Source organism: Hipposideros armiger, unplaced genomic scaffold, assembly GCF_001890085.2.
Source record: "Hipposideros armiger isolate ML-2016 unplaced genomic scaffold, ASM189008v1 scaffold_819, whole genome shotgun sequence".
Classification (NCBI taxonomy): domain Eukaryota; kingdom Metazoa; phylum Chordata; class Mammalia; order Chiroptera; family Hipposideridae; genus Hipposideros; species Hipposideros armiger.
Window position 1 is genome coordinate 75,017 of NW_017732169.1, and position 8,599 is coordinate 83,615.

The 8,599-nt window shown below is 44.4% G+C and overlaps 1 protein-coding gene across 5 annotated transcripts in view; it reads right to left on the minus strand.

Annotated features, from left to right (window-relative positions):
- POGZ (pogo transposable element derived with ZNF domain) overlaps nt 1-448 on the minus strand; it is a 53,728-nt gene extending 53,280 nt beyond the window's left edge. For 4 of the 5 annotated variants that reach the window (XM_019628968.1, XM_019628967.1, XM_019628966.1 and 1 more), the window contains exon 1: nt 148-375. The gene's annotated coding sequence lies outside the window, so the exon portion shown is untranslated. Of the gene's footprint in view, nt 1-147 lie in introns of all 5 variants that reach the window. The other variant, XM_019628963.1, reaches the window with a different exon arrangement.
- Nucleotides 449-8,599: the final 8,151 nt, after the last annotated feature.

Sequence of the window (8,599 nt, forward strand, 5' to 3'; positions counted from 1 at the left end):
GCGCCTCCGGGCCCCCGCCCCCACCCCTCGCGTACCCGCCCCATCCCCCTCTCATTGTCTCGCCTCGGAACGCCTCGCCGAGCGAAAAGATAACGGAACCCCCGGGAGAAGGGGGTGGGGAGAGAGAAGGCTCGCTCGCTCACTCACCTCCCGTGGTCGTCGCCGCCGGTAGTCTGACCCGAGGAAGGCGCCGTCGCCTTAAAGGGACCTGCACCCGGCGCTGGGAGAAGGGGGTGGGAGCAGGGGAGGGAACGGGGTTTTGGGGGGAGACGGAAAAGAGGGGACCGTTCAAAGCTCGTCTCCCTGAGGGTGCAAGGAAACCTCCCTCGGGTTCGAGTGATTTGGGGTGGATTTTTTTTCCCGAGGGGGGCGGGGGGCCCCGAGGGAGGGGGGTGGGGGGGCCAAGGAATGCGGCTCCGTGTACGGGAGCTGGCGCGGGGGAGAGAGACGCCGACTCCCCCCACCGACCCTCTCGCCCCGCGGAGGGATACGGCTCGTCACTTCCGCCCTCCCCTTTTCGTGGCCTTTCAATTGGTTGGGGCGCCTGGGACGTCATGGGCTCATACTAACGCCTGCCCGGGCTTCTTTTCTAGTCAAGTTTGCCTGGGCCTGCAAATAAATAAATAAATAAAAACAATTTAAAAAAAAAATGAAATAATGAATAATTAGCTTCAGAAGCAATATCTAAATTTTGGTTAGAAAAATGGCATTTCCAAACAAAATATTTCACAACTCACTTGCCTGGACTTTCCAGGGAAATTTTGGGAATCTCCCCACTTTCCACCCAAGGCTTGTGCCTAATCAAGAGGGGATCCTCATGCCACAGGCCAGATGGTGAGGCCCAATGGCACCAACAACTGTCACTTGAACAAAGGCAGCAAAATGGCACTCTTCCTCAAGAGACAGTCAGCCAAGGAGCCTTATGGTCGTAGCCATAAGAGAAGAACTTTTAAAAGCCATTTTACTCTGAACCCTTCTGGATTCTGAAAAGAAGTCACACATGATTGCTTATCAGGGTGATTCGTGTGTGAAAACTGCTTTAAAACCATTGTGAATAGACTCAGCACCCTCAATTCTAAGAAAACATAGACTCCACATCTGTGCTTTTTGCTTCAATCAAGGCTGAAGTGGGTTGGCCCAAAGAAATTGCTTAGTCCATTCAAAACCATCCACCTGTTATTTACCCCAGACAAAAACTAACCTCTTTTTCCAGGAAGCTAAAGAAATTTGTCTTTTCTTACCCTGAGATGATAAAATGTTAATATTTTCCTTGGATATTTGAGGATGTTGTTGCTCTTTAAGCAATACACAAACATTGCTCCAATGCAAATGCTAAATCAAAGTACTTGGTGTGAGCTTGGGAGAGCCAGAATCATATTTCTTCCTTTTCTTAACATACACACTCCACTCAAACCACCAGACTAGGAAAACAAGTAGTGGAAGTATGCATTCCACACTGTGCACTCATGTACGTGAGTGCCCATACCACCACCCATTTTTATTCCACTTCATCCCATTTCATACCAAAAATATGTGAGTGATTTTCAGCAGTCATCCTCAGAAGAACTGCATTATTTGAATGGAAAGACTCACTAATCCTTTTGAAAATAGTTCTGAAGCCTTTCCAGACCTGTTCTGGAAAAGCCTATGGTGAGATTATGGAATCAATCAGCAGAAGCCAAATTCTACATGAAACTCTAATCCTATTTTATGCTTTCCTGCAATAATTATTGTAATTTATTATAAACTAAGTTGCCTCTGAAATAGTCTTGTTGGAACATATATTTTGCCACACTTAAGTGCCAACTCATGCTCTCTGCCAATGAGGTCTAGCCCAACAGACTACCACACACTGTTGACCAATAACCATTAGCGTACCATACTGAAAATGCATCCTGCATCCATTCACTCGACAAATATTTATTAAAGACTTACTACATGCCAGGGACTGTTCTAGGTGCTGGGAATACAGCAATAAAGAAAACAAAATCCCTAAACTCATGAAACATCCTCTAGTGAGGAGAGACGTACAATATACACAGAAACAAAGTGTTCCAATATCTATCGTTAAATTATCAAATGGCTCCGAAACTTAGGGGCTTAAAACAAAACCAATTTTATTATTATTTCTCAAGGCTCTGGGAGGCAATTAGGCTAAGCTAATAAGATTAGACTCGCTTGGAGTCTTCATGCAGTGGCTAGGGCTGAAGTCATCTCAAAAGCTTCCTCAAAAGCCTAGAAGTTGATGACTATTGGTTTGGGCTGCAGCTGGAGCTGTTGGCCAGAACAGCTGGCTGTTGGCCTCTCATTGTGGCCTGGGCTTCCTCATGTCATAGTGGCTGACTTCCTAGATTGCGTACTCCAAGAGGACCAGGCAGAGGTTGTATGGCTTTTTGTGGCCCAACCTCAGAGGTCATGTAACATCATTTCCACCACAGTTACAGGCCCTCCCCAATTCAAGGCAGGTAGGGAACATCTCTCAAAGGCAGTAGTAGAAACATCACATCAAAAAGAACGTGGAATGGGAAATCTTGTGGCCATCTTGAAAAATATGATCTGCCACATATTACATAAATAAATATGTAAATATGATAGGGTGATAGGTGCTGTAGATGGAGAAAAGGGCAGGATAGGAAGAATTGGGAATATGTGTGTGAGTGGGACGGAGGGGGGGGCCGAGAAGGCTTGGTCATTACGGTGACATTTGAGCACAGACCTGAAGAAAGTGAAGCCAAGTTCAGGTTTTACTCTTAGTGAAAGTGAAGCCATTGAAAGATTTTGACCAGAGGACTGATATGACCTAAAACTTTTAAAGGCTCGCTCTCGCTGCTTCTAGAAAATAACTGGTAGGGGGCAAGGGTAGACACAGAAAGCCAGGTTGGGAGGCTAGTGCAATAATCCAGGTGAGCAGGTGAGACACGTTGATGGCCTGGACCAGGGTGGGAGCTGGGGAGTTACTTCTCTGTGACCTATTTTTCTTTAATGAAGTTTGTGCCCTGCGAGACAGTTTTGACCCGTAATGGCTAACAAAGTGTGTGTGAGTGGTGGTGCTATGCCTGCCACAAAGAAATAAAGGAAGAGTATTGTGCTGAATGTTAACATGGGAGTTTGCAGGGACTGGAGGAAAGAGTTTGGGAAACGGGTAAAGATCAACAATCAGGGAATGGAGTAAACTCTTCGACGTTATAAAAGGTCCCCTAACTGTGCTATAGTCTGGGAAGATTTATCAACAGTCGAATGGCTGGTGGCTGGAAGAAATCAGGGTCAGAGACATGTATAACTTCAGAGGATTTGAAGAGAACTCTATCACCTTACAACACTGGAGCACCATCTCAAAGAGTATAATTAGCGTTCCCGTTTCCAGAAATGTACTTCCCGTGCTAAGGAGGGAATGCCCATATTAATTTGGACAGTGCTGGGACATGTTGCAATCTTCAGCTAACACCCAATCTCTAGAGTGAAGTAACAGAACTCATAGCTGTGATCACTCTTATGTTTGAACCATTTTGATAGTGATGGGAAACCAAAGCAGCAGAACCAATAACCTGGATAGAATCCTTAGAAATCAATCCACATGCGCCTCTATAACATAATGGGGAGGACTCTGAAAGCCAATCCAGATTGGCATATTGAAGAAATGGAACCCCATACTGCTGCTAAAAAGCTACCCCAATCTTCAGTAGCCAACTTAGGAAAATTGAATCCTCTCCTTATGAGTTTCTTAGAAAGAAGGTCAAAAGCTAATGGAAGTACCAAGTTGGGCATTTCACAGGTAGGTAACAGGAGAGTGTTTCTTTTCTACAGTTTATGGAAACACTTATTTGCTTCCTTAGCTTATGGTTTCTGCCACGAGTTAAAAATTGGAACCACCTGTAGCGTGGAGTGTCAAGGCAGAAAAACAAATGATTTCAGCATGTCTTCAAAAGCAGTGAACCATGGGGACCCCTCTGCTGTCATTTTGCTAATATACAGACCCCACCACTGATGGCTCAGCTTCAGTGTAAGGCTGACAGATAGGTCTCAGGGTGGAGAGTGGAGAGGATTGTGAGGTCAGTCCAGGCAGAAAACAGCTTCATGAGAGACAATGCCAGGTTTCTTTTACAAAGGAACATCCTGTTCCCTACAACACACACTCAGGGTGGTCGAAACCAGGAGCTCAAAGGGGGCTCCTCATGTGGGAAGACCTCAACGCGAGAAAAACAGTAGAGAAATCTTCACCATCTGAGCATCTCCCAGCTCAAAAAGGTTGACAGCAGATTGCACTGAGCCTGGGAGTCAAGAGAAGTCAACACATAGGGGTGGAAAGGAGGATATTTCAAATGACTAACTTAGCAGGGGTCATTGTCATGAAATAAAGGGCAAGTGAAGATCTGTGTTTGACCAGTGTCAAATAAACTACGGGGAACTCGGAGGCTGCTGCTAGATTTTATTTAAGAATATCATGGGGGTGGGGCCAGCCAAGTTGCGCATTGGTTAAGAGCTGGCTTGGGACACCAGCTCTGAGCAGTAGGGCCTCAGTTCAGATCCCACATGAGGGCCAGTGATGCTGCGCCCTCTACAGCTAAGATGGTGAACAACAGCTTGACCTGGAGCTGGTGAGTGGCCTGCAGCCGGCAGCCGGCATGAGCTGCCAAGAGCCGCCGTGAGTGGCGGTGCAGTGGCCGGCGACCGATCTGCCTCACCCGGGAAGAGTGCAATGATAATACCAACATGGGCCAGTGAAGCGACATCCTCCATAACTTGACTGAAGAATAAAAGGACAGCAACTTTTCTGTTTCCCTTCCCCGATTCCCCAATAAAATCTTAAAAAAAAAAAAAAGGTCCAGCCAAGTGGCGGCGTTGGTTAAGAGCTGGCTTGGGACGCAAGAGGGCCCCGGTTCGGATCCCACATATGAGGGCCAGTGACACTGCCCTCTACAGCTAAGATGCTGAACAACAGCTCAACCTGGAGCTGGGCTGCTGTGAATCGCCAGTGATGGCGGAGGCTGCAGTCCCTGCTGCAGTGGGTTGCCTTGGGCTACCGTGTGTAGCCAGCAGCCCCTGTGAGCAGCTGTCCAAAGCCAACGACCAATCTGCCTCACCTGGGAAGAGTGCAATGATAATACCAACATGGGACAGTGAAGCGACATCCTCCACAACTAGACTGAAGAACAAAAGGACAGCAACTTGTCTGTTCCCCTTCTCCCAATTCCCCAATTAAAAAATATATATATATCATGGGGCATCCGGTTAGCTCAGTTGGTTAGAGCGCAGTGCTCATAACACCAAGGTTGCCGGTTCAATCCCCACATGGGCCACAAGCTGTGCCCTCCACAACTAGATTGAAACAACTACTTGACCAAAAAAAAAACCAAAACCAAAACCAACCAAACAAAAAAACCTCCTGTTAAAAAGAAAAAGAGTATCATTTGCTGCCTCCTTAAGTTTAGAGGAGTTGAGGGCTTTCATAGGAGCTCAGAAAATTCTCAGGATGAGAAATAGCCAGAGGAAGTTTCAGGCCAGGCATTTAAAAGAGTTCCTCATGAGCTTTTGGTAAGAAGCAATTGAAGTTCTCTGTCTTCAAAACATATTTTGCAAGAAATGCAGGAGCAGCAACTGTGTCAGTCATCAAGACTTCTCTGTAAGTTTCTATATGATTTCATGGGAGATCATGAATTAGTTAAACTTTGAATTAAATTAATATTATCTAAGAGACACCCATTAGCAAAACTATATATCTAGGTTGTTGCTGCAGAGTTGAGCAGGTATGACTATAAAGTAATTGAATTGATTCCATACAGTTTCATGGAAAAATGAATTGGATTACTTTATAGACATACTTGTTATGTGGCTTGTTCATTATAATAGACTGCAAAGTGAACTTTAATTAAAATTTCCTCTTTTTTTTTCCTCTAGGATACATTCTTTCTAATTTAGCAGTGTTTGTATTTTATTAGTTATGGATAATCTCCAGACCACAACTGTGGACATTAAATAGCTTCCCGATTCATTCTTTTGAAGGACACAAGGATTAATACTATTTTACAGGCGAGGAGACTGAAGTATCCTCCAGAATTAAGTTTTAAAGGTTTCTGGTGTAGAGACGTGGTCAGATTTTTTTGGGGTCTCTTACTGTTGAGCATGTACAGTAGGAATGAGAAGTAGCAAGGAGGCCATCTTTATGACAGTCAAGGATTCATTTCTAATGCCTTTACTATTGCCTGAAACATAAGGGTAATGACATCTGAAAATATGAAAGTGCCCAAAGTCACCAATTTAAAATCATTTAACCTTCCCTCATCCAGGAAATAATTCTCACTTCTAGATTTACATTGAAATGCATTGGTGTGTAAGCAATGTGAGTCAGGTGTAAATGTTTCCTCTTTCCTACGTACTCTGCTTCCTGGCAGCCTCTGATCCCTGCTTCTCCTATTCGGAGATCTTAGTCCTAGCCTAGAAAAGTGAATCTTAAAAACTTTTCTGCATTATGAACCCCTTGAAAACTCTCTGTGAAAGCTGTGGATTATCTCCCCTAGAAAAACACATATTTGCACACCTATACAAAATGTTACCAACACCTTCAGGCTTGTGCCTGTGCATGAACCCCAGGAAAAGCCCCAGGCCCTGGGCTCATTGGGCAAGATGCTTTACTTCCTGTCTTCCCAGAGAATCGATACATCTCGTAATAATCATATGAACATGTATGCTCGCTCAAAGAACTAGAGAGTTTTCTCACTCTACCAAGTGGCTGCTGCTGCTGCTTCTTCGTCTTCTTCTTATTATTATTTACTAGTTATTATTATACTAGTATTATTTTATGTCTTCATCATTGCCCAAGATATTCTTCAGTGTCTGGGAAAGTCCAGGAACTTCTAAGACCTGAAAGACGATCAGATGGTCTACCTACCTCAGCTAGTTGAATTGATACCATTGGAATTGAGGTGGTTCTCTCTGATCCTCCTACCCTGCAAATAAAAAGACCCTCCTGGATGCCTGGCCCTACTTCACCTGATTAATTCATTGGCTATGGCTTGTTGAATATTCATAGCTCTCTACATTTCCCAGCCTCCCCTACAGCTGTATTAGGTAGGGCCTCAAGCTGGAGTCCTGGCAAATGGGAATAAGAGCGTAAGTGATGGGTTACTTCTGGCCCAGAGCACTTATAGGTTGGAGTGGCTCCTGTCTTCCCATTTAAGGAGATGGTAGAACCACAAGATGGAAGCAGCCTAGATCCCTGAGTCACTCCAGGGAGGAGAGCTGAAATAGTGAGTGCCCAATATATACTGGACTGTACCAGAGAAACAACAACAAACTTGTATTGTACTAAACCACCAAGATTCCAGGATTAATTTGTTAATTCAGCATAGCCTAACTATACTGACTAATACACTGGTATAAAGATTGGATTTAAAAACAGAGAAAAGCAAAGAAAAGAAATTACCCCAGAACACTTTTATAGCTAAGAATGGGAGTCAGTATGGTTAATTGGATAGAGCTTGATATTATTTATATTGCAAGGTTATTGTATTATAGATATACAAAATGTCTAGGATGGTACCTGGCTTATATTAGTGTCTCCATAAATGGCAGCTTCTATTATTAATTCTTAAGATATCCTAGGGCCGGCCAAGTGGCACGTTCGTTAGGAGTTGGCTTGGGATGCCAGCTCTGAGCAGCAGGGCCTCGGTTCGGATCCCACAACGGTTCGGGTCCCACATGAGGGCCATTGACGCTGTGCCCTCAATAGCTAAGATGGTGAACAACAGCTCGACCTGCAGTTGGGCTGCCGTGAGTCGCGGGTGACAGCGTAGGCTGCAGTGGGGCTGGTCGGCAGAGCGTGTGAGCTTTCTTGAGCTGCCATGAGTGGCCGTCCAATGGCTGGCAAGCGACTGCCTCAGCTGGGAAGAGCGCAATAATACCAACATGGGCCAGTGAAGCGATGTCCTCCACAACTAGACTGAAGAACCAAAGGACAGCAACTTGTCTGTTCCCCTCCCCAACTCCCAAATAAAATCTTAAAAAAAAAAAAAAAGATACCCTATACCACAATATAAGTATTTTGTGGACATGATGAAATCTGACTATACACATGGATGACAGGCTCCCTATTCTGGTTCTTCCCCAGATTTCTCACCTTAAAGCATCTCTTCTAAATAATTTCTGTCTTGGGCTCAAGCATCTTTTAGAAAGTTGCTGGAAATAATCACTTCCAAGAAATAAAGTAGTTAATTGTCTTTAATCAGCCAAATATTTAGTAAAAGCCTAGTATTTCTTCTACGTGTTAACTAACAAAATAACAGGTAACATAATATTGCCAAGTGCTAATTTAAGTGATCCAGACAATTAAAGAATATGACATATAAAACGATGCTAACTGTGTGAGACAGACAGTACATCCTGGAAAGAGACAGGAAAGCTCTATGCAGACTCAAGTCTCCAGTGAAAACTTCTTGAAAGAAGTGGGGCTCAGATCTTGCCTTGAAGCATGAGTAGGGGGACGTGGACAAACGAGGGAGAGGGAAAAAGGCATTGCAAGTGGGCGACAGAATGATCGAGGAACTGCTCAAAATAAAATATCAGGTAGAATCATGTAACATTGCTGGAGCGTTTCTGTAGGTAA